We start from the raw sequence: 24,732 nt of genomic DNA, 5'->3' as shown, positions 1-24,732 counted from the left end.
AAAGGCGATATATTCTACTTCTTTGGCATCTTGGATTTATGTATTTGCAAATGTTGTAAAGTTAATCAGTCCAGTTTTCTTCCCTTCCACACCCCAGCAGGGCCCTTCTCCTCTTGTTTCTGTTAGTACTTGGTGGGTCTCTGTTTCTGATTCTGGTGAAGAAACATCTACAGCTTAGGCCATCCAACTCTCATTGCCTTGCCTGTGAGTGAGCATGGGACAATCAAGGTGAGCCAGGAAGGCCAAATCCAGCCCCAACCCTGCCAAATCTGGGGCAGGTCATGGGCTCTGGGTTTCTTTGGCCCAGAAAGTGTTGAAAATGGAATTGTTAGCAAATATTTTAAAATTTGGAGATTTCACACACACACAACCAGGTATCGCTATATCTTGATAAACCAGAAAGTTGAGAAGTATTAGCTGCATTCCTAAGTGGCAACCACAAGGAGCTGTGTGGAGGCCCCTCTTTAGACAGGCCTGAACTCTAGGGCTTCCGCATGGTCCCCACCAGTTCCTGTTGGCCTCCAGCAACAAAGGTTAAGTGCTGGTTGTCATTTGTCACCTTATACTGGACCTATTTGAAATGTTTGTGTTACCTGCCTGTCTCTTATAGCTGCAAGGGACATTTTATGAGAGGACGGGACTGCACCTCCATGGACCAGGGGGTGACCCCAGGCACTGTTAAGTCCAGGGAGGCAGGATTCTGGAGAGTAAACCAATCACCCACAGACAATTCACAAAAGGAAGAGCATTTCAGAGCATGGTAGGTGCTATTGAAAAATAAATAGGGAAATGGGAGGGAGAGCTGGTGGGAGTGAGGTCTGCTCACATTGGATGATCAGCAAGGGTTTCTCTGATGATGGCATGTAAGCAGAGACCAGATGAGGTGGTACAGGAAGAACTAGGGCAGGGATTCAGAGTATGTTCAAAGGGCTTGAGATGGGAATCATGTTGGCATATTATAGGCTTTACAAGAAGGCCAGGGTGGTGGGCTTTAGCGATCAAGCACAAAATGAGAACAGAAAAGTGGTCAGGCAGGGCATCATCAGCCTAAATTCCCCCAAGAGCAGAGCCTAAACAGACATTTGTGTGCAGGTCCTTGAGTTGAGAATAAGATCCCAGGGATCTAGAATGAGGGAGAAGGGAGTGAAATAAGGAAGGAAGAAAAATACAAAGATGCATTGAGTGGGTCCCTATTGTAGGGATAAGGAGCCTTATCAAATGTGCCTCAGAGCTGTCAACATAGAGGATAAAAGAGGAAAGCATTTATTCATTGGCTTGCATTTCCCATAGATCAAGTGTGGCCCCACAGGCAGTAACTTCTCGGAATATCTGGATTTAATATGCACAGCTGTCGAGCATATTCCTAGGTATCTAACATCTCAAGATTAGAGGAATCCTGGTGCACGAACAAGAGATACAGCTGGGTGAGGCATTGTTAGATTGTTTCCATGCAATGGTGGTCAGAGCCAGCATGAAACTCTGCTCTACATCAACTGCTGAAACAAGGGGTGGGGCTGAGAGGATGTGAAATGGTATCAAAAGAGGCCCACTATAGTAATAGCATGATGCAAACCCCCTGATCTTCCCTACAACAAATCCACCAACCTCCTTTTATTTGCACTCATACTCTGCTTTCTCTCCTGCTAATAAAGTTGATATATCTCTGTGCAGTCAAAGGGTCCCATTTCCTCTCACTTCCTCTTTCTGCCTCATCAGTTTCTCCCTCTACCTTTGGCCATACTACCCCCATGCATATATGCTCTAACATGTCATCTTTAAAAATAAAAAAAAGTTCAGGATAACCTAGAAAAAATGGATAAACTCCTAAAAACATACAACCTGTCAAGTCTGAATCATGAAGGAACAGAAAACCTGAACAGACCAATAATGAGTAAAGAGATTGAATACATAATCTAAAACCTCCCAACACAGAAATCCCTGGACAAGATGGTTTCACTGGAGAATTCTACCAAACACTTAAAGAATAATTAATGCCAATTCTTGTCAAACTCTTCCAAAAAACTGAAGAGGAAGGTACACTCTCAAACTCATCTTATGAGGCCAACATTACCCTGATACTAAGGCCAGATAAGCACACTTCAAGAAAAGAAAAATACAGACCATTATCCCTGATGAATATAGATGCAAAAATTCTCAACAAAATACTAGCAAACCAAATTAAACAGCACACTGAAAGGATCATCACCATGATCAAGTGGGATTTATCCCTGGGATGCAAAGATGGTTCAACACATAGAAATCAATAAACGTGATACCCTCATTAATAGAATGAAAAATAAAAATCATATGATCATCACAATAGAGGCAGAAAAGCCATTTGACAGAATTCAACATCATTTTATGATTAAAAACTCTCAGCAACCTATGTATAGAAGGAACATACCTCAGCATGATAAAGGCCATATATGACTTGCCCACAGTTAACATCCTACTCAACAGTGAAAGGTTGAAAACATTTTTTCTAAGATCAGGAACAAGATAAGGAAGCCCACTCTCACCACTCCTATTCAACACAGTACTGGAAGTCCTAGACAGAGCAAGAGAAAGAAAGAAAAGGCATCCAAATTGGAAAGGAAGATGTGAAATTTTCTCTGTTTGCAGATAATATGATCTTACATACAGAAATTTCTAAAGACTCCACCAAAAAATGTTAGAACTAATCAACAAATTCAGTAAAGATTCAGGATACAAAATCAACATACAAAAATCAGTTGTATCGCTATACACTAGCAATGAACTATCTGAAAGAGAAATAAAGAAAACAATTCCATTTACCATAGCATCAAAAACAATAAAATACTTAGGAATAAATTTAACCAAGGAAGTGAAAGATCTTTACATTGAAACATACAAGACTTTGATGAAAGAAATTGACGAAGACACAAATAAATACAAAGATATCCAATGTTCATGGATCAGAAGTGTTAATATTGTTAAAATGTCCATAACTACCTAAAGCCATCTATAGATTCAATGTAATACCTATCAAAATTCCATTTTTTTCACAGAAATAGAAAAAATAATCCTAAAATTCATATGTAAGCACAGAATACTCCTAATAGCCAAAGAGTCCTGAATGTGTGTGTGGGGGAAGGTGGAGGCATTACACTTCCTGGTTTCAAACTATATTAAAAAGCTGTAATAATCAAAACAGTATGGTATTGTCAATCAATTGACTAATGGAACAGAGTCAAGTGCCCAGAAATAAACCAACAATATAGTAATATTTCTAATATAACATATAAAAATATATATACTGTACTAATAAACCCACATATAAACTAATATTTCACAAGAGAGCCAAGAATTCTCAATAGGGAAAGGATAGTCTCTTCAAAAAATGGTATTGAGAAAACTGGATATTCACATAGAAAAGAATGAAATTGGACCCTTATCTTATACCACTCACAAAAATTAACTCAAAATGGATTAAAGACTTAAGTGTAAGACCTGAAATCCATAAAACTCTGAGAATAAAACATAAGAAAAAAGCTCCTTGATATTGATATTGGCAATGATATTTTAGATATGACACAAAAAGCAAAGGCAACAAAAACAAAAGCAAAATAGACAAGTGGAACCATATCAGACTAAAAGGGTTCTGCACAGGAAAGAAACACTCAGTAGAATGAAAAGGGATGGGAGAAGATATTCACAAAACATTTATCTAATAGGGGATTAATATCCAAAAATATATGGAATTCTTACAACTCAATAACACAGAACCCCAAATAATGGAATTAAAAAATGGGCAGAGGACCTAAACAGATATTTTCCAGTGAAGATATCCAAATGGCCAATAGGTACATGGAAAAGTCCTCAACATTATAATAATCAGAGAAGTGTAAATCAAAACCACAATGAAATATCACCTCATACATTTTAAGATGGCTATTATCAAAGAGACAAGGGATAACAAATATTAGCAAGGTTGTGCAGAAAAGGGAACCCTTGTATACTGTTGGTGGATGTGTAGAACCATTATGGAAAACAGTATGGAGGTTCCTCAAAATATGAAAAGAGAACTACCATAGGATCCAGCAACTCACTTTTGGGAATATAGCTTAAGGAAGCAAAATCAGTAAACTCAGAGATATCTGCACTCCCATGTTCATTGCCAAGATTTGGAAACAACCTAAGTGTCTTGTCAATGGATGAATGGATAAAGAAGATTTGTTATATATACATATATATAAATATTATTTTATATTTACTTAATATTATTTAGCCATAAAAAAGAAGGAAATCCTGTCATTTGCAGCAACATGGATAAATGTGGAGGGCATTATGCTAAGTGAAATAAGCCAGACAGATAAATACTATATGGTATCATTTACATGTGCAATCTAAAAAATAAAATAAAAAAAAACTGAACTCAGAAACAGGGAGTAGAATGGTAGTTGCCGGGGGCTGGGGTGTGGGGGAAATGGGGAGCTGTTGGTCAAAGGGTACACACTTCCATTTATAAGCTGAATCAGTTCTGAGCTGAGGATCTAACATACATGTTGACTATAGTTAATAATCTGAATTGTATACTTGAAATTTGCTGAGAGAGTAGATCTTAAACATACTCACCAAAAGTATACATGTATCAAATTATCACAGTGTATACTTTAACTATATACAATTTTGTTTATCAATTATATCTCAATAAAGCTGTGGGGTTGGGGGGGACACAAACCTCCATTGAGTCCAATCTCTCTCTAGTAATGGCTGCTATTTCTCTACCACTTATTGAAAGAGGTGTCTACAGTCATTCCTTCTACTTCGTCCCACCCTTTCTAAAAGGACTTTGATCAAGGTCCCCCAGTGAGGTTCCCTGAACCAGAAAGAAATAATCATGAGTAAATAAAGCTGTCCAGAGTTCCATAGCTACTCCAACTACCACCACCACCATTCATAAACTCATGAGTGAGCCCGGCTGTCCATGCCCAAAGGGAGCAACTTTGATGAATGGGCATGGCTGGGAAGAATCAATAACTGTGTCAGTTATAATTTAGGTTGGCTCTCCCTCCATCTTTGAATAACTTCATATTTAATATAAATGGGAAATTAGCTGTTTTTAGAATTGAAAGCCACAGATGACACCAAACTTCAATCTGTCCCTGATCTCCCTGGCCTGGGCTGGGCAGCCCAATCTGCTCTTGACCCCACAGGGTGTGGAAGGTGCTTGTGGAGGTCTGTGGAGAGGCCACAGCCAGTGAAAATGGAGGTGAGGTTTGAGTGACAGGGTGGAGATTTGGGGCTTGGATAAGACAGCATCCTGGTAACCCACCCAGAGACAGTGTGGTATAAGGAAATTCTGTGAGGGGAGGGCAGTAAGATCAGGGGCACTTAGAGCACCCTGCCTGCCATATCACAGACACCCAACCCACTGTGGACAGTTCCTTGCCATTGCCTGCTTCCTGCCCAGAAGATAAGCTCCTTGAAGGAAGACCCTCAACGTTGTCAACTTTGTCTTGTTCTCTGCTGTACGTATAGCAGCCTGGCATATAGCAGGTGTTACACAGGTATTTGTCTAATGAACAAGTGAAGGTGAGAACAACAAATTGGGAAGGGCCTCCCTTGGGAGCCTCTGGGGAGTCCACAGCTCTCTGTGATCTGTGCCTCTGTCGGTTCCCCCTCAGAATGCAAAGCCCTCAGGCCTGGGACAGTCTTATCCTTCTCTAATTCCCAAATCTCAGTGCTGGGCCTGGCCCAGAGCTGGAATATGAATGAATAAATGAATGATCAATGGGTAGAAGTTTCAGAGGTAAAGATTCTGACTTACCAGAAAGACAAATACCATGATATCACTTACATGTGGAATCTAAAATATGACACAAATGAGAGACTTCCCTGGCAGTCCAGTGGTTGAGACTCCACGCTTCCACTGCAGGGGACACGGGTTCAATCCCTGGTCGGGGAATTAAGATTCTGCATGTCATGCTGCGTGGCCAAAAAAATAAATAAATAAAATAAAATAAAATAAAATATGACATAAATGAGCTTATATATGAAACAGAAACAGACTCACAGACATAGAAAATGAACTTGTGGTTGCCAAGGAGGAGGGGGCAGGGGAGGGTTGCATTAGGAGTTTGGGATTAGCAGATGCAAACTATTATATATAGGATGGATAAACAACAAAGTCCTACTGTATAGCACAGGGAACTATATTCAGTATCCTGTAATAAACTATAATGGAAAAGAAAAAAAAGAAAAAGACAACCTAATAAATGAGCAAATGATATGAAAAAGAAGATTCTGACTTACCATTATTCATTATTTTAAGACTATCCTGAGCTCCTGTTTGTTTCAAGTCATCACCTGGACTGGGGGCCCACGTCAGTGAGAAGCCCGCAGTCAAACAGGAGAGGCTACAGCGACCCTGATTTCTATTGACTGCTTCATGCACCTGCTTTCAGAGGGCTCCCGGCCTCCTGCCTCAGTCTCACTGCTGAGGCCAAGCAGGTCCCTGTGCTGCTTCTCCAGGGCCTGCTGTTATACCACAGCCAGTTTTCTTCCTGGCTTCTTGCCCTCTGACCAACTCTGCTCTTTGTCAAGACCTCTGAGTTTCAGCTCCGCACCCTGCTGTTATGTGGTTACTGCTGCCCCACACCCACCAAAACCTTCTAGACACTGTCTTCCATTGAGATGTGTCACTGGTCAGTCATTCATGCCTTCACTCTGGAGGTTGGATGGGGCAGCTGAGGTCAAGATTGGGAGAACAGAGATAAAGCGAAAGGGGAAAAGAGGACAAGGAAGGGGAAAGAATGGGCCAGCAGGCATACCAACTAGTAGGGAAGTATTTTTCAAACTGTGAGTGATGACCCATCATTAGGTTATAAGATCAATTCTGTGGGGATCAACCACCATTTTAAAAAATAAAATAGAAGAGAATAGTAAATAAAATATGAATGCATCACTTGTAGCAATGGTAACTATTGTTTCATAAATACTTTCAGTTTTAGTTATACATGCACACAAACATACTGGGTCTCAATGTAAAAAGTAGTTTAAGGTCAATAACTTTGGAAAACCCAGTCCAAGTGGCTCAAGGGTTGTCTGCAGTCTCCTCTACCTTGCCGAGGCTCTCAGCTGCCCACCTGAGGAAAGCAGACCAAGTGAAACTGATGTAATGTGATCCCTTAAAAGTCAGGCATATACAATGGAATATTAGCCATAAAAAGAAATGAAACTGAGCTATTTGTAGTGAAGTGGATGGACCTAGAGTCTGTCATACAGAGTGAAGTAAGTCAGAAAGAGAAAAACAAATACTGTATGCTAACACACACACACACACACACACACACACACACACACACACACACACACACACACACATATATATGGGAAGAAAATGGTTCTGACGAACCTAGGGGCAGGACAGGAATAAAGACATAGACATAGAGAATGGACTTGAGGACATGGGGTGGGGAGGGGGAAGCTGGGGCGAAGTGAGAGAGTGGCATCAACATATACACACTACCGAATGTAAAATAGATAGCTAGTGGGAAGCAGCAGCATAGCACGGGGAGATCAGGTCAGTGCTTTGCGATGACCTAGAGGGGTGGGATAGGAAGCATGGGAGGGAGGCTCAAGAGGGAGGGGATAGGGGGATATATGTATGCATATGGCTGATTCACTTTGTTGTACAACAGAAACTAACACAGTATTGTGAAGAAATTATAATCCAATAAAGATCTATTAAAAAAAAAGAAAAGAAAAGTCAGGCAGAGCAGAGGAGAGACCCCTATGTGAATATCGTCAGCAGCAAATGCCAGAATGGCAAAGGCCACTCATTCTCAGCCAAGAAAAGGCAGCCATTCAGGTCTCTTGGAGCAGCTGCCAGCGGAATCTGCCCAGTGTGATAGAAAAGAGCCCACGTGTGTGGAGCACTACTGGATGCCAGGCACTGTTCATCCCTACCTCTCAGTAAGTTGTGCTCCAAGGGGGTACGTCCATGTGTGTGTTGCTCATCACGAATGCCTCAGGGCCCAGCACGTAGTAGCTGGTCCAACCATATGAGTTGAGTGTTTCTGGTCCTCATGACAACCCTACATGGGAGATATTGTTATCTTTGCTCACCAAGCCTGGGCTCTCTTCACCATGACACAGCTCTCACTACATCAGAAGTGGGAGAGGTATGAGCCCTGGTCCTGCTTACAGGAAATAACATTTATAGAAGAAATGACAGGTGAAGGATACTGGGGACATAGCTCTGGGTTGGTTTTTCTCCCAAACATCAACTTCATGAGGACAGTCACAGTGTCTGGCTTGTCTCCTGCTGAATCCCTAGCTTCTTTTTTTAATTTTTTAAAATTTTTATTTTTTTGGCCATGCTGCAGCATGTGGGATCTTAGTTCCCTGACCAGCGATCGAACCCATGCCCCTTGCAGTGGAAGCACAGGGTCTTAACCACTGGACCACCAGGGAAGTCCCTGAATCCGTAGCTTCTAAGACAGTGCCTGGCACATAGTAACTCAATGAGAATCCATCGGATGGATGCATGCATGCATGGATGAACAGAGACCTATGTTGCAGGCCTAGATCTGCCAATAGCTCATCAGGCAGGTCACATCCCAACTACTGGCCTCAATCCCACACCTGTGGCCTGAAGGCCCAAGTCAGACTGTGCATTCTTGGAGCCGGCTCCTCTCAAGTAGGTTTAACAGCGTCCCTAGGTGCCACTGGGGACTCCAGGGTAATACTATTGGACTGGTTCCTTTCTTCCCTCCATTCCCACCCCCCAGCCCTGGGAAAAAAAAACTGCCCAGACTGCACACTTGTGCCCCTGGGTAGCTCAGTCAGGCATCTCTAGGTATTCAGGTAAATTATGAGTATGTCTGACGTCATGCTGGGTCGTAGCTGCAGCTTTGAATCAACATTTAAAAACAAAGCAAAATACAAAGTCTGAATTGCTTTGGAAAACCTATACTGAGTCCTTCCATTGCAGGCGAAAAGCATAATGGTTAAATGTACAAGCCCTGTAGCCAAACTTCCTGGGTTCATCTCCCTACTGGCAGCAAGACAAGGCCTTCAACACTCTGAGCTTCTGCTTCTCCTCCCTATAATGGGAGCAACACCCACCTCTCCAGGTTGCTACGAGAAGCTTCACCTGAAGGAGTGTCATCACCGGGGCACAGTGATCTACCTGGAACAAGGACTCAACATGAGTCCTTGAGTCTAAGGAGAGGCCAGTAAAAACTGTCCCAGTGGTAGGGGTCCTCAAGTTCAAGCTCAGCACCATCCCACCAAGGATAGGCAGGGGCATCCTTCTCCTGGGTTCACAGTGTCCTGGAGCTTTGTGAAGGGAGTGGGGTATCACATAAGAAAATAATCTGGGACAGATGGAGTCCTGGGACAGGTGTGGGTATCACCCTTGCCGGGTGACCAAAGGGCAAGGTGCTGGATACTGACAACATGAAGTAGTTATCTCTATGCAGTACTGACTTCCAAACCAGAGAACACACACAGAAAATTTGGTGCAGTCTCAGGGCAAGTTCTCAGCTGGGTGGTCTGTGGAGAAATCAGCTGCCTTGCCATTCTCAGGAACTCACATGAGGTCTCTTGCAGATCTGTACCAGATCAGAGAGCCTGGCATTTCCTAGTAAGTGTCCTTCTTAGACAATTTGTGCAGAAGCCTTAACACTCCACTCTCTCCAGTAATACCCCTCCTCTCTCATTATCCATTGTCTTTTTTGTCTTAGGAGAACTTTTCTTCCTCTCTGCTTTCCTGAGAGATACTTTAGTCCTTCTTTCTACCATTGCTTCAAATCCTATTCTCCTTTTTTCTTTCACAATGAACATTAATGCCTCGTTATCCCTTGAGCCTAATTATTAGCAATGGGAAAGCAAAGGTAGCTTACTTACTATATCCTCCCAGGGAGTGGGAGAACATTTTATATTGCAAACACCTAGTCCAACAAAGAAAGGGAAGAAAATGACACTTGTATGGCATGCACTATTTGTCAAGCACTGGCTGAGAGCTACACTTACATTAACTCATTTACCTGTTTAACAGCTCCTTGAAGTAGTTACTATGATTACTCCTAGGAAACAAGGTACAGAGAGGTTAAATGACTTTTCCAAGGTCATGGTCAGTAACCAGGCCGAAAGGCAAACCCAGACAGCTTCCTGGGACTAGAATCCTCTCCGATTCATCCTGCTACTGCCTTTCAAACCAAACAAAACATGTTTCTATGTTAAAACATCACAAACATTCACAACATACTGTTTCTGTGGTCTGCAGTGAATGAGTGCCTTCAAGGACAGTGACTGTGATTCATTCGTTCCCTCATCCACAGACTTTGGCTAGATTCTGTCACAGAGCAGAAACTCAGGAAGTGTTGGCTGAGTAAAGAAAGGAATGAGTAGCTATCCAGACTCTTGGTAGTGATGCCACAGTGTCTGCTTTAAGCTAAGACAGAGAATGCACATGACTCCACATACATCTAAGTGAGCCTCAGAGAGCGCAGCCTCACCCAAGAAGCTGTCTTATGAAGAAGAAGCAGGGCTGAGAGTATGTCATCTTTAACAGTTTTGAAGACAGCAAAGACTAAGTCCTCAAGACTCCCCTCCTGGGGCAAGGGTGATCCGCTGCATCTGATTGAAAACAGGGCTGCCAGTATCCCTGGGCCTAACTGTCCCTAGTTCTAGGAGATCCTTTCAAGCTCTGAGCCCCAGATCTCCAACTTACAAAGGTGCCTTTTGTAATTGAGGGAAACTTTACAAATCCTTTCACCAAAGCTGCCAGCATTCTTTTATTCAAACTCCACTGGTAGAGAAATCTTGACTTAATTCTACAGCATGTGGAACAAGAATAGAGTAAGAATAAAGTCAGTTTTTCACTGAGGCAAAGTCGTACATTGGTTTCTTGGTTTCAAACCTGAATGGACAATAGACTATTCTCAGGAGATTTTTTTTAAAGTCTAGGAACTACTTTGAGTAATGACAAGGGACTGAAATAGTCACATGAGCCCTCCCACAGGAAACAACAACAAAACTTGATAAAATAATTTAAACAAAACAATATTTAAAGTATGGGAAAGAATCCAAAAGAAGACAGAACTATATTCACTAAAATTTATCTGCAATGTATAGTTTTCATTTAAAACTTAAAAGACATTGGAGAGGGCTTCTCTCTGGTGGCGCAGTGGTTGAGAGTCCGCCTGCTGATGCAGGGGACACGGGTTCGTGCCCCGGTCCGGGAAGATCCCACATGCCGCGGAGCAGCTGGGCCCGTGAGCCATGGCCGCTAAGCCTGTGCATCCGGAGCCTGTGCTCCGCAGCGGGAGAGGCCACAACAGTGAGAGGCCCGCGTACCGAAAAAAAAAAAAAAAAAAAAAGACATTGGAGAAAAAAAAAGGAAGAAAAAGCAGGAAATAGAAACTGATCCGGTGAGATAAGATGATAATTAGCTTGACTGTAGTGATCATTTCACTATGTATATGTATATTAAACATCATGTTGTACACCTTAGAGATAAACAATTTTTATTTTAAAACAAAGAAAAAAGAAAGTGACTTCGTGTGAACTCAGATGTTTGACTCAGCAGATAAAGACTTCAAAGCAGCTATTATACATCTAAGGAAATAGTTTAAAATATATTAAAAAAATTAAAGAGAAATATGGAATAAATGAACAGAAAATTAATCTTAACATATAAATTGAGACAATAAAAAAGGAAATTCTAGAGCTAAAAAACATGATAACTAAAATTAAAAATCCACTGAATAAGGCTTAATAGCAAAATTTAAATGAGAGAAAGTAATCAGTAAACTTGAAGCTAGATCAATAGAAGTTACTCAATCTGAGGTATATAGAAAAAAAGATTGAAGAAAATGAAAAGAACCTCAGAGATGTGTGAGACAATAGCAGTTTGCGGTCCAACATATATGTTATTTGAATCCTAGAATGGTAAGACTAAAATAAATAAAGAAAGAAAATATTTAAAAAAATAATGGCCCCCAAAATTCTTAATTTTGGTTGAAAGTATTAACATACAGTTCCAAGAACTCAATGAACCCCAAATATAATAGAACTAAAAAAAACTCTCCTAGACATAGCGTATTCAAAGCTATGAAAGCCAAAGAAAGAAAATCTTGAAGGCAGTCAGCAAAACTGATAGGTAACATACTGGGGAAAAACAGTAAGAATAATATCTCATTTCTTATCATAAACAATGGAAGCCAAAGGAAATAGGAACAACATAACTCAAGTACAAAAAGGAGAAAAGAACTGCCAACCAAGGATATTACATCCAGAGGAAAATATTCTTCAAAAGTGAAGGTAAAATAAAGACATTTTTGGAAAACAAAAACTGTGATAAATTGTCACCCACAGACCTGCACTATAAGAAATACTAAAGAAAGTTCCTTAAGCTGAAGAAATAGATATTCTGGAAATAGTAGGTATGTAAGTAAATATAAAAGACCATATTTAATATTTTCTCCTTTTAAAAATATATTTTAAAAATAAACTATGTTAGGGCTTCTCTGGTGGCGCAGTGGTTGAGAGTTCGCCTGCTGATACAGGGGACGCGGGTTCGTGCCCCGGTCCGGGAGGATCCCACATGCCGCGGAGCGGCTAGGCCCGTGAGCCATGGCCGCTGAGCCTGCGTGTCCGGAGCCTGTGCTCCGCAACGGGAGAGGCCACAACAGTGAGAGGTCCGCGTACCGCAAAAAAAAAAAAAAAAAAAGGTAATGAGTGCTGGACAGGCAGTGACAACAGACGTGTCCACCCTGCAGACACTGGGCTTAAAGATGGTAGTGAGGGAGGTGGGTAGGGGAGTGTAAGGTCCTGAGCGAGATGAAGCTCCAGCAGGGCAGGACTCACCGCACAATCTAGCTCAAGCCCTCCTGGCCTTCCAAGCAGTGGTCACCTCCAGATGGAGGTTTATGAGTGAATGTGTATACAAGAGTACACACACACACACACACACACCCACACACACACACACACACACACACCCCTTCTCTGTGTTTTCCTTTTTTTCACAATGGATATACAAATTATTTCTGTATAAATATTTTCTTTAAAAAGCACAAATATTTAAGACAAAAACATTTAGGGGTTGGACTTTTTTTCTTAGAGTAACATAGTGCAAAAATACTTATCTTTAAAATACTTATCTTTATCAGAAATGTATACGCCACTGGTGTTCCTGCCACTTGTGAAACATTTAGCAAGTATTTTTTTTTGCATTTCTTTTTTTAAAATTTATTTTATTGAAGTATAGTTGATTCACAATGTTGTGTTAATTTCTGCTGTACAGCAAAGTGATTCAGTTATATATACATTCTTTTTCATATTTTTTCCATTTTAGTTTATCATAGGATATTAAATACAGTTCCCTGTGCTATACAGTAGGACCTTGTTTTTTATCCATTCTGTATATAATAGTTTGCATCTGCTAATCCCCAAATCCCAATCCTTCCCTCCCCCAATCCTCCTCCTCCTTGGCAACCACAACTCTGTTCTCTATGTCTGTTTGTTTCTGTTTTGTAGATAAGTTCATTTGTGTCATACATATGGTATTGGTCTTTCTCTTTCTGACTTACTTCACTTAGTATGAGAATCTCTATGTCCATCCATGTTGCTGCAAATGACATTATTTCATTCTTTTTTATGGCTGAGTAGTATTCCATTGTATATATGTACCACATCATCTTTATCCACTCATCTGTTGATGGACATTTAGGTTGTTTCCATCTCTTCGCTATTGTGAATAGTGCTGCTATGAACATAGGGGTGCATGTATCTTTTGGAATTATATTGATAGTTCTGTCTGGGTATATAACCAGGAGTGGGATTGCTGGATCATATGGAAACTCTATTTTAGTTTTTTGAGGAACCGTTCATACTGTTTCCCATAGTGGCTATACCAATTTACATTCCCACCAACAGTGTAGGAGGGTTCCCTTTTCTCCACACCCTCTCCAGCATTTATTTGTGGATTTTTTAATGATGACTATTCCGACCAGTGTAAGGTGATACCTCATGGTAGTTTTGATTTGCATTTCTCTAATGATTAGTGATGTTGAGCATCTTTTCATATGCTTGTTGGCCATCTGTATGTCTTCGTTGGAGAAAGAAGGTCTATTTAGGCCTTCCATTTAGCAAGTCTTTTAGCCTTAAAAATGGGAATAATACCTGATTTAGTGAACTTATAAATTGTGGTGGGAAACCTTACCATAATGCGGAGCACTGGAGATAGTACACGTAGACAGGTTTTCTATATTGAAGAATGTTTTACAAATGGGAAAAAATGTTATTTGTATTTCAATTCTGGAAGCCACAGGAAAGTAACTTGTGCTTTGTCCCTCCTATTCAAGATGGGTATGTCCTCACCCTTCTGAGTCACAGCCTCACCTCACCAAAGGGGGAAAACTTTACCTGTGATATCTCTAGGCTTTAACTACTAAACAAATAGAAATAATACGTGTAGCTTGGAACTAAACTGAGGGACAGAGGCAATTAAAAATAAATCAGGAGTCTTGGAAAAAGTCATTTGCAGAAACAGTTGTATCCACAGTTTGAAATATTGAGGAAATACATTAAAGCAAAAATTAATTTAATAAACATTCAACCTCCTTTTTTTTTTTTTTTTTTTTTTTTTGCAGTACGCGGGCCTCTCACTGCTGCGGCCTCTCCCGTTGCGGAGCACAGGCTCCGGACACACAGGCTCAGCGGCCATGGCTCACGGGCCCAGCAACTCCGTGGCATGTGGGATCTTCCCAGACTGGGGCACAAACCCGTGTCCCCTGCATCGGCAGGCAGACTCTCAACCACTGCGCCACCAGGGAAGTCCCCCTCATTCTTTTTAAAATATAGAATTCTATAAAATACTTCATTAGGCAAAGTCTCAGTGGGGAAACGTGGACTGTTTTTTAAGAAGAACTTTATAAATTAGAGAGACGGAAGAATAAAGGAAGGGGAGGGGGAAAGAACATGGCCCTTTTCTGAGTGTGCAGCCTTAAGAACAGGGCAGTGCAGCTCAAGTGTGAGGAGAGGAAGGAAGTGTTCTTTGCACCCACACTTACCCCTATTCATTTACAGTCCAGTCCATCATGCTAGAACCACACAAAGCCAGTCAGACAATGCCAGTCTCTGTCTGCCCAGAGAGTCCAGACACATAGACCCAAATGTGATTCAAGAACACAGTAATGGCCTAAACTCTGCCTTCTCCCATCCTGTGCTTCAACATTTGCTCTGGGCCGCTGAGCAGAAGTGCCACTGAAGAGGGTGGTTATCTGGTCTCTCCCCAAGTGATCCCAGAGCCTAGCATTGTGCTGGGAGATTGGCTGACCCTTCAAGACACCTGCCAGTTGATGCAGTGAGCATTTGACAGGTGTCAACCCAGAATTCTTTTTCTGTCCACTTGCTAACACTGCAGCTAGTGACCGCACCCACAATTCCAGATTGAGCCTTGAGTGGCTTAAAGAAATACAGACATTTCACTCCCCAGTCCTGGTCGTTAGTTCAGAGGTAGCATGTGAACTAGGCCTATTAATCAAAACAAATCTCAGGGCTCTTCTGGAATGTAGAGACAGAAACATTCTCACCATCAGGACTGGGTGGTGTACAGGCAAGAAACCCAGCATCATGGGAACCACTGAGGTGGCACTAACTCAGGGACAAAGCCAACAGAGAAGGGCCCAGAGAGAACTTCAGGGAAATACAGTGTCCTGATCATGCCATTCCTGAAGCCATGCTTTCCTTGAATTCCAGAAAGTTATTCCAGGAGGAAAAAAATCCTGTCTGTTTTATAGGCTGGTTGGAATTTTGCTGTTGTTTGATGTTTTCGTGTTAAGAGTTTTGACATTGAGGCAGGTCAGAGAACGGGAAAGACAAGAGACAAAGGAAAAAGGAAAGGAGGGGGAAGTTAAGAGAAAGAAGAAAGGAGCAAAGAGAAAACAAAAAAAAAAGAGACAGAAGAATAAGAGAATCATAGAGCAATTTGGGGCTATATGGGCTGGTGTGCCCATTTCTCTCATTTAACGGATGAGAAAACTGAGGCTGCAAAACTTGAAGTCACTCTCTCTGGGCAACACCACCAGTGTACACCAGCATGAGAACCCAAGGGTCCTGGCACTGAGCCACTGTCTTCCTCCGCCAAGTCACAAATATAGAAAAGCAGCTTTTGGAACTAAAGTATTTCTTGCTCATTACAGAAAATTTGGGGGTATGTATATAAGTAGAAAGAAAAAAACGCCATAATTTTACCATCCAGTACAACCACTATTAACATTTTACCAATTTTCCTGTCCATTTTTTTCTATATTTAAGGATAATTTTTAGTTATAAACACTTTTTTATGTAATTTTATTCCCCAATTTTTTTCTCTTAACATAAGCATTCCCCTATCTGTATATTCTTCAGAAACATTTTTATGATACCATGTTTAATCAAGTAGATATATCCTAATTTACTTAATCATTTTCCTACTATTGTGTGTACTGTTTGTTCCTAATTTTTCAACATTTATTTTCAAAAAACTCCAAGGAAACCTTCCTTGCATAATACTTATCTTATTTAAAATTGTTTACTTAGAATATAGTCCCAGAAGTGAAATTTTAGGGTCAAAGGGTAGGAACTAGAGTTGCCAAATTTAGCAGCTAAAAATGTAGGATGTTCATTTAAATCTTAATTTCATATTATTTGTCATTATCTGAAATTCAGATTTATCTGGGAGTCCTACATTTTATCTGGCAACCCTTGTAGGAATATTTTGAAGGTTTCCATATATATTTCCAATGCCCTTTCTTCTCTAACACGTTTTCTCAGGTTGGAAAAGAAGAGGAATGAGAGAATAATATCTAACATTTTGTAACCCAGCAGGACACTATTGGGCCCTTCATAGGACAGATCCCTCCCCCCACATCATCTGCCTACCTCTAGTTTGTAGAACAGCTGTAGTCTCCCAGGCTTCCCCTGAGTCACAAAAGCCTGGCTCAAGAATTAATGATTGAAAGAATGTGAACATGTAGTTATAACTGAGCAGGATCCTATGGGGCCTTCTTGGGACAGACCCCTCCCCCATATCCCCTACTTTAGCCCCTCTCTTAAGTAAGTACCTAGATAATAGTATCTGATGCTTATTTCCTGAGTTTTCAGATGCTAAAAACCAACCACCAAATGGGAGAAATTAACTACTAGCCCCTAAGGATTCATCACCATCAACCAGTCAGAGAATTGGGCATGAGCTGATCACTTACCCTGGGACACGCCTCCTCACCTGGCCTTTAAAAATGCTTTGTGTTGGGCTTCCCTGGTGGCGCAGTGGTTGAGAGTCTGCCTGCCGATGCAGGGGACACGGGTTCGTGCCGCAGTCCGGGAAGATCTCACATGCCACGGAGCGGCTGGGCCCGTGAGCCATGGCCGCTGGGCCTGCGCGTCCAGAGCCTGTGCTCCGCAACGGGAGAGGCCACAACAGTGAGAGGCCCGCGTACCTAAAAAAAAAAAAATGCTTTGTGAAACCCTTTGGGTAGTTCGGGGGTTTTGGGAGGATGAATCCTTCCCCCTACCCCTGTTCTCCTTGCTCAGCCCTGCAATAAACTCCGACATTTCAGTTTGTTTGGCCTCACTGTGAGACAAAAATAGCAGCTGTGAAACCGTGCAACTCAGATTGGGACTTGAACCCACAGTCTTTTAATTGAGATCACACACCTGGTCTCAGGACTTAATGAAGCTCAGATTCTTTATTTTTTTTTTAACATCTTTATTGGAGTATAATTGCTTTACAATGGTGTGTTAGTTTCTACTGTATAACAAAGTGAATCAGTTATATGTATACATATATCCTCATATCCCCTCCCTCTTGTGCCTCCCCCCCACCCTCTGTATCCCACCCCTCTAGGTGGTCACAAGGCACCGAAGCTCAGATTCTTGATGTGTCATTGCTGAAAGAATTCAGTGAGAGAAAAAGTGGTAGGTAAGAAGTGGATTTATTTAGAGAGCAGCACACTCCACAGATAGAGTGTAGGCCATCTCAGAAGGTGAGAGACCCTAAAATATGGGGTGGTTAGTTTTTATGGACTGGGTAGTTTCATAGGCTAATGAATGGGAAGATTATTCCAACTATTTCAGGGGGGAAGGGGCAGGGATTTCCAGGAATTGGGCCACTGCCAACTTTTGGCCTTTTATGGTTAGCCTTAGAACTGTCATAGTGCTGGTGGGTGTGTCATTTAGCATGCTAATATATTACATTGAGCATATAATGAGGCTCAAGGTCGACTGGAAGTCAAAATCTTCCACCATCTTGGACCTAGTTGGTTCTAACCAGTTTTTGTCATGTCCTATGGCTATGTCTTTCTTTTAAATCTTGTGCCCTGCCCCCTTCCCTCCTGTTTCATTCCCCCTTCAGAGATTTTACTCCCATATTTTTTTTTTTTTTTTTTTTGGCGGTACGCGGGCCTCTCACTGTCGTGGCCTCTCCCGTTGCGGAGCACAGGCTCCGGACGCGCAGGCTCAGCGGCCATGGCTCACGGGCCCAGCCGCTCCGCGGCATGTGGGATCTTCCCGGACCAGGGCACGAATCCGTGTCCCCTGCAATGGCAGGTGGATTCTCAACCACTGCGCCACCAGGGAAGCCCAACTCCCATATTCTTATGGGAAACAGAGGTGTGATGGTCTGTCTTCTGTAACTGCTTCAGGCTGAGTAGGGCATCAACACTGCCTGTCAGGGAGTAAAAATCTCTGGATACCTGTACTAGGGACCCCAGGGGCAGGACAGCTCCTTGTTTTAAGGTGGTATGGGCTGGAGTCCTCGCATAACCATCATCTTGATGTGGAATTGTTGTAACAGATTCCATAGCCTTTGTATGAATCTCCTTGATCATCACTTTTGGTAGCAGCATCAGAGTACAAAAATTTCTATAAACGACAAAAGCCTTAAAAGATATGGTTAAACATCTGATTACACTTAACTTAACATACGAAATAATCCTAGTTAAATATTTCTCTTTGAGATACCTCAGGGACCCTCTAAAGTATCCCAAAGTTAGCTGGAAATCAAAAGAACTTTAATTAAAATTTGTTATTTGGGAAGTTTGTCAAAAGGTTTTAAAGCACTTGGTCAAATAAGATCACCTATTTCAGTTGGGCCAGGAGAACTGTAACAATTCAAACAGTGAATCAGCCAGATGGCAGTCACAGAATCTTTAGCTCCTCCCTGAAATACACAGATAACAGTGTCTGACGCACATTCCTGAGATGTTTTACAGACACTAAAACCCCCACCAAATGGAAGAAGTTAACTACTTGTTGACCAAGAGTGCATAGTCCTCAAACCAGCTGGAGGCTGAGGATTGGTAATGTTAACCCCGTGACACTTCCCCGTTACCTCACCATCAACCAATTGTGCATGAGCGGATCACATACCCTGCGACTCCCCTCCCTCAGCTGGCCTTTAAAAATGCTTCCTGACACCCATACGGGAGCTCAGGTCTTTAGAGCCTGAGCTACCTCCTTCTCCTTGCTCGGCCCTGCACTAAACCTTCCTCTGCTCCAAACTCTGATGTTTTGGCTTGTTTGGCCTCACTGTGCATTCAGCACACAAACTTGGATTTGACAACAATTTTATTTTGAGCCATGTGCTGTTTACACACTTTTTAAGCTTCATGCTGACCTCGAAGTTAAGGAATACTTTTTAGATAAGAATGCTGAGGTAGGTAATGTTAAGTAAAATGTCCAAGACTGCTCAGCTAGAATGTGGGGAACTGGAATTTAGCCCAGGCAGCCGAGTGCTACATGGCCCCAGGGGCTGAAGGGATTTTCAGGCTGTGCCTCCTGAGAAGGGCAGGCTTCAGTGTGGCATCCTGCCTGAGTCCACGTCAAAGTCAAACTCAACCACCTGAACAGAATTCCCCACCTCCACAGACCCCAAATCTTCACCGCACATCACCAGGACTTTTTGCAGGAAGACAAGGGAGAGAGTTTACATTACACGTAATAGGAACAATTTCATAAAATTAATTTTGAAATTAGTTGATTCTTTCTCAAGTCCGTCTCTAGCGGCTAGCCTGGGCCTCCTTCCCTTTAACAATCTCTTCATGCTCTGGCCCCATTCTCTTCCCACTTTGGACCTCCTTCTTCTCCCCAACACCCCTGTACCACACCATGCCTCATTCCCCTCTCATGTGGAGAAAATTTGGAGGCCTTCATCTTCTTTATTTGCCTCTTACACCCATCACTCCATAGGCAAACAGCACTCCTCCCCCACCAAGTCCACCCTCTCTGGAAAGGAGAGGTTATACTTAATAAATATTTCCCTATCTAAATATCTCTAATTTTAAAATATCAAACAGTAGGGGATTTTATTCCTTCTTTCTTCCCTCTCTCCCATGCTCTCTCTCCCTCCCTCCCTTCCTTCCTTCCTCTCCCAATGTGACACTTACCAAACAAAGGGTAGGAGTGGACCCTTGGTCAATCTGTCTGCTGAATACAAGGAATTCTTTGGTTTAGGGCAGTGAGGGTCCAGAGGAGGAACAGCAGTCCCCCCTGGGTACCCTGGGAAGGCTTCATGGCTGAGGTGCCACTTAGTTTGACATTGAAGGACTGGTGGACTTTGCCCACGTGGAGATGGGGTGTGTTAGGCTGCACCCCACAGGCCTGCAAGGCCTGTACTTGCTCAGCTTCAAGAAAGAGCCCAGAGTCGGCGACAGAGACATCAGTGGTTTAATGAATAGGGGGATACATGTCTGAATCGAGGTCCTGGATCAACACCCCACCATACGTGGCAGACAGCTGGCAGGACATGGCGTCAGTCTTCGCTCCCGGGGGCAGGGGGAGGTTACAAGTTATAGGGGGAATTGACATCAGGTTGGCTCATCAGTTACTATGGAAACCAGCAGAGGGGCACGCCCCTCACCACCCCTTTCATAAGCATAGTAGAGAGTTTTGTTCTAAAGCTAGAACAGGGACTTCCCTGGTGGTCCAGTGATTAAGAATCTGCTCTTCCACTACACAGGGCACAGGTTCGATCCCTGGTCAGGGAACTAAGGTCCTCCATGCCGTGTGGCGCGGCCAAAAAATAAAATAAAATAAAACTAGAACAATCATTAGCTGGGGCCTGGGGCAAGTGTGTAGGAAGGTCAGTCATGTGAGTAGGGTGTAGGTAAAGCAGGCACTGGTTGAGCAGGGGATGTACAGAGAGTAAGAGAACAGCCATCTTGGGTGGCCTGACCATACAGGTTTGAATTGGGAAAGTCTGCCCCTCCCCAGTGAGGACATTTTGAAGACACAATCCAGGGAAAGAGGGCTGGGCTTGAGTCTGAAGCATTTTAAGTGCTCTGTAACCTCTTCCCTGTATTCACCAGGAACTCCTTTTGGTTGACAACAAAAGGATCATGGGAGAAGCTGGCTCTGACCTTTGTCAGTCTGCATTTGGGAAGCATCCCCACACAGTGACACCCCCTCTCCACCCCCATCATTGCTGGGACTGTTCACAAATGGTTCACGAAATGCAGCTAACATGTTAAAACTGCTCATGAAAATGGATCAATCAGCACAAGGCTGAAATAATTATTAGTTCCCTTTGCTAGGAAAAAATAGTGCTCCTTAATTATTGTACTGATTGCATGAGAGGGTTTTTTTTTTTTTTAAGACAACAAACAGGCCTCTGAAGGCTCTGTCCTTCTACCTGCCGATAGAGGAAAGCGTCTAATTAAAATAAAGTATTAATTTTTAATGGGGTGATTTTCCTCACATCCTTTTTACCTCTTGGCTTAACCCAGTGACAGCTCCAAAAATTCCCCCGAAAAGAACAAACAAATTCCCATGATCTTGATGCTTCAGAGCACAGTTTTAATAAACAGCTCTGGCAGCAAGCTGTGGGAGCTTCAGAGTGGACGCCAAACCGCCTTCCTTAAATCAGTATGTCCTCCTGCTTTCACCTGCCTCCAAAGGATGCCCCAGCCTCATGCCTCAAACATTTCAGGCCCCAGAGCTGCAGCTTCCTGTGGTCAGTCCAGTTCTGTCCCTTTGTTGTGAGCCAAACACAAGAGCGATACCTGCTAGTAGTCGGGGGATCCAAAGAGATGACGTAAATGAACACTTGCCCGAGTGCTTGGCACAGAGTAAGCACTTAGCAAATGTGACTGAATAGTCTTGTTACTACAACAGACTAGGAGACCAAGGTCCAATGTTTGGGGAGGGTGATTTTTCAGAAGTCACACAACAAGTTGATAGCAGAGCCAGGGTGTGAAGGACATTCACACCCTGGCTCTGCCCTTCTCATTTTCCTCCTGGTATTCTGACTTGCCTCCATGCATTGGCCTCCAGTGCTGGCCATGTCCTCTACCACTGGTAGAATGGCCCTCACTGCCTGGACTGCTGTGGTTATCACCTATGGCTGGACAAGAGCCTTTGGCCCCCCTTGGACCCAGCTCCATCCTATTCTTGAATAGATATGTGTTCTTCTATATCCACTAGATAACTTTTGATTCCAAGATACAGACAGTATAAAAACAAACTGACTTAAACAAGAAAGGGATTTTTATCACTGAAATGTCCAGGGTTAGGACTTCAGGCATAGCTGGATCCGGGGGCTGGACCAATGTCATCAGAACTTGGCTTTTTCTTCTGGGCTCCTCTCTCATGAAGCCTCAACTTTCAGATAAGATGCCCTCTAGGGGTTGCAAGATGGTTACTGAATGAATGAATGAACTCAGTTTGAACAACAATCTGAGCAGTCTGAACTTCTGTTTATCAGTAGATAAAGACCGCTATTTGCAAAGCCCAATAGAATTCATTTAAAAATTTAACTGGGGTACAAGAATAGCAAAAGGAACGCAGGGAAAGTGGGCATCATATTACAGTTTATTTAATTCACTCCTGCTGGCACTAATTTAATTCATCTCCACAACTAAAGGAAAGACCGAGCTGAAATATTAACCTCAAAGGCAGCACTGGAACAGATAATGGAGCTCTGCCCCAAAGCACAGAATGGAAAGATAAAAGAGAAAGGAACTCTGCTTCCAGGGGAAAATTAAAGGGTGTGTGTGTGAGGTAATAGAAGCCCTTTTCTAATGGTTAATTTTTTTTCTCTTTAGTCAAAGTGATAAAAGCAAATAAGTTTGTGTTTGGAATCACAGACATAGTACAAGGCCATTATATAAAGATATTATCTTCCTGCTGAAACTTCATCAGAAGTTCTTAATGTCGAAAGCATGCAAAGTGGTTGTCGAAAGCATGCAAAGTGGATTTAAAATATCACAGGCAAGCAGCAGCGATTGTCAAAATGAGAGAATATTATTAAATCTGTATATTTATCCCTTAATTTTCATCTCCGCACAAGACCCCAGCATGGTGCTGCTTCTGCACAAAGACGTTGACCACGCAGCCAACTAAATGGTGGGAGGGAAACCCACTTGCGCAGAGCCCAAAATGCCTTCCCAGCTCCCTGGCTGACCTCTTGCTTGAAAAGTGTACAATTTCAGAGTCTAAATAAACACAGAAAGGTGCCCCATCTGCCTGGATGACATTTAACTGGCATTCTATCCTCAGGTGCCACAAAGATCCTGAGGGGGCTGGTGGGTGGTGATGGTAGGACACTCCCCAGAGAGAAGGGGCCAGGAGGCAGGGCCAGCTGCAGGATTTACACAAGGGCGAGGCTGCTTCTGTCTTGGGGAGGTGAGGGAGAAGGGCAGCAGGGCCCCCCTTGACCTGCTTTCTCTCTGGGTGTGTGCTAGCAACTACCTGCTATGAGGAGTTCTCTGTGCCTGGCTCTGTACCTGAGTTTTAGACACATTCAATTAATCCTCACAAGAGCCGTGAGGAGGGGGTATTGTCCTCTTAGTTTTACAGATGAGGACACTGAGAATCAGAGGCCAAGCAACTCGCCCCAGTCCTGCGGGTGGCTCATGATGGTGCTGGGGCTGGAGAACAGCTCTGCCTGACTCCAGAGCAAAGCATTCCTCTTGCGTGCCCTGTGCAGGCAGCTCCAGGGGTAAGAAGGACAGAGTCGATGTGGACACACTGGATGGAACTCTCTTCAAGACAAACATCAAGGGGACAAGCAGGGTGCAAAGCAGTTGTTCCAGGTGTGCAAGGGAACTCGTTTGCATACAGCACTCCAGAAAGCTGCATAGGTGGTGACAGTAGTTGCTTCTGGGGTAGGAGCTGGGGCTGGAGACAGGGAGGGGAAGGAGGCCTATATTTCACTGACCCTTTTGTGCTATTTGAATTTATCATCATGTGAGGATAAATTTTATATATATATATATATATATATATATATATATATATATATATATATATATATATATATGAACCATGTGAAAAGTAGCTTAGATGTGAAAACTGTCCTTAGCCAGAAGGACAAAAAGCAAGTTGTATGCATTCTGGAGGCTCCCTAGTGTCACCACCTCACACAGACCACTCCCTGGCGTGCACACACCTTCCTTCCATCTGGCTGGCTGGTATCCTCCAGGTCCCCTGCCTCATTCCTGAGCCAGGACCTCCACAGGGCTCTTTCCCGGTCCACTCAATACCTGTTCCCCTCTTCCTCTCTCTCTTCCAGTGCAAGTCCTGCTCCTCTTCAGCCTCACCTTCAACTCTGCCTCCTTCAGGCAGCCTCCCCTGACCACTCCAAGCCCTCTGTGAAGGTTTCGAACAAAGAGAACTTCCCTTCCATAGCCCAGACCTAGAGCCTTGCTGGCATCCATCTTCAGGTCAGCTCCTGAGTGCAGGCCAGTTCCACACGCCTTTCCTCCCCCTTCAGTGCGG

The 24,732-nt window shown here is 42.9% G+C and overlaps 1 long non-coding RNA gene across 1 annotated transcript in view; it reads right to left on the bottom strand.

The window, feature by feature from the left end:
• LOC132593904 (uncharacterized) overlaps positions 1 to 24,732 on the bottom strand; it is a 277,139-nt gene that overhangs the window by 8,888 nt on the left and 243,519 nt on the right. Inside the window, exon 2 of the long non-coding RNA XR_009559942.1 lies at positions 17,243 to 17,456. This is a non-coding gene — a long non-coding RNA (uncharacterized lncRNA). The remainder of the gene's footprint in view (positions 1 to 17,242; positions 17,457 to 24,732) is intronic.

The sequence above is a fragment of the Globicephala melas genome, chromosome 19 (genome assembly GCF_963455315.2).
Source record: "Globicephala melas chromosome 19, mGloMel1.2, whole genome shotgun sequence".
NCBI classification, from domain to species: domain Eukaryota; kingdom Metazoa; phylum Chordata; class Mammalia; order Artiodactyla; family Delphinidae; genus Globicephala; species Globicephala melas.
The sequence above is the reverse complement of the archived record's forward strand: the minus strand, read 5'-3'. Positions and strand labels throughout refer to the sequence as shown.